The sequence below is a fragment of the Parus major genome, unplaced genomic scaffold (assembly GCF_001522545.3).
Source record: "Parus major isolate Abel unplaced genomic scaffold, Parus_major1.1 Scaffold391, whole genome shotgun sequence".
Taxonomy (NCBI): Eukaryota; Metazoa; Chordata; class Aves; order Passeriformes; family Paridae; genus Parus; species Parus major.
This window is the reverse complement of record NW_015379306.1, coordinates 8,623-10,539: the sequence shown is the minus strand read 5'-3', so window position 1 is coordinate 10,539 and position 1,917 is coordinate 8,623. Positions and strand designations below refer to the sequence as shown.

The 1,917-nt window shown below is 53.6% G+C and overlaps 1 long non-coding RNA gene across 1 annotated transcript in view; it reads right to left on the bottom strand.

Moving 5' to 3' along the window:
- Nucleotides 1-1,581, bottom strand: part of LOC107198984 — a 13,655-nt gene extending 12,074 nt beyond the window's left edge. The window contains exon 1 of the long non-coding RNA XR_004495694.1: nucleotides 1,271-1,581. This is a non-coding gene — a long non-coding RNA (uncharacterized LOC107198984). The remainder of the gene's footprint in view (nucleotides 1-1,270) is intronic.
- Between the last annotated feature and the right edge of the window lie 336 nt (nucleotides 1,582-1,917).

Genomic DNA, 1,917 nt, shown 5'->3' with positions numbered 1-1,917 from the left:
CTTTAGCAAGCTTTGGATGGAATTTTACCAGGTGGAGTTTTATCAGGATGGAGCTTTACCAGGATGGAGCTTTAGCAAGCTTTGGGTGGAGCTTTACCAAGCCTTGGGTGGAGCTTTACCAGGTGGAGCTTTACCAGGTGGAGCTTTACCAGGTGGAGCTTTACCAGGAGGGGCTTTAGCAAGCTTTGGGTGGAGCTTTACCAGGTGAGGCTTTACCAGGTGGGGCTTTACCAGGTGGGGCTTTACCAGGTGGGGCTTTACCAGGATGGAGCTTTATCAGGTGCAGTTTACCAGGTGGAGCTTTACCAATCTTTGGGTGGAGCTTTACCAGGTGCAGCTTTCCCAAGCTTTGGGTGGAGCTTTCCCAGGATCCTCTGACTCCACAGGAAAACGAGTGGAAGGGAGGAAGCACAAGGTGAAATGTTGAAGCTGGAATTTCTCAAAGCCATCTGTAACTGGGGGTTGGATGGGAAAAGGGCAGCAGAGGCACTGAGCTGCCCCAAGTCCAGTGTCAGAGCTGGAAAGTCTCAGCAGCAGTGACAGAAACTGCAGCCAAAGCCAAGGGCAGCAGAGAGGAATAAAAGCAGGGGAATGGTTTGGGTGGGAGGGATTTTAAGGATTGTTCATCCCCATCCATGGCAGGGACACCTTTCCCTGCCCCAGGGCACTGCCAGGGGTGTGAGCTGCACTCAGGGCTGTCCTTGACCACACAGCAAAACAAGAGCAGAGCTTTCCCTGGGACAAAGGGAACCCCTTCACTCCCAGGAGATCCAGGGAACCACACAAAGCCTTCAGCTCATCTCCAGGGGGGCTCTGACAGCAAAACCACACCAAATCCACCCTGTAAACCTCATTTCTCAGCCAAGCAAGGTCCAGCCCAGGTCAGGGGAAGAGTAAAATGTGGATTGTGTGGCAATGGCTTTGTGCTGTCATTTCTGATGTCCCTGCAGCAGCCAGGGACACAGGGGACACACATTAACCTGCCAAAGAAAACCCTAAAATCCAGCTGCTCTTTCCCTTGCTGAGATGGCAGCCACAGCTTTATTCCCTGGGATCCCTCGGGGTGAGGTGGCAGGAGGGAAGGAGGAAGAGGATGGATGAGCACTCCTTTTTGAGGAGAGGGGAAAAGGGTGGGGGGAATTCACACAACCAATGAGGGGAACTGGGGAGAACAAGAAAAGGGAAAGAAACTCATAATTCTACATTTTTGGGGGTACATTTTTGGGTCACACCATTTTCCCTAACTGCATTCCAGCAGTTTTGGACTCACCCAGTGGCGAGGCAGGGGCTGGAGCTGCAGGAGAAGGCTGAGCTGGGGACAGCAGCCCTTCCTCCAGCGTGGGGAACTCGGCCAGGTCCGGGCAGCCGCTCTCCCCCTGGGCTGCCAGGCACAACCACGAGCCCTGTGGGAATAAAAGCAGCCCTGAGAGATGGAACAAAGCAATTCTGCCTCCAAACAGGGCTCCCAGCACTCGGCCTGGAACGGGAAAGGATCACAGACTGATAATAAACACAGAAAACTCCCACTGAACTGACCCTGCCGGGGCTCTCCTGCCCCTGGAGATGCTCCCAAGGTGCTGAAGGTCCCTTCCTCAGCAGAACTTTGCTGCATGAGCCAGGAGTTTTACACAACCACCCAGAAATCCAATGGTTTTTAATTTAGACCAGGCTGATAACGCTCAGCCTTTGGCAGCTGCCAGCTGAGGGAATTCCCAGAGCAATTCAGTATTTGGCAGCACATCCAGCAGATCTCTGCCACTGCACCACGGTGCAGGCTCTGGACTGCACATAAAGCACCTCCTTTTAATTGCAGTCACTAATTAACCCTCACCCCAAGCCACACCAGCTCAGTATACACTCTGCAGCAGCAGTGTCCTGAGGGATGGCTGCTCCCAGGGACATCCCAGGATATCCCAG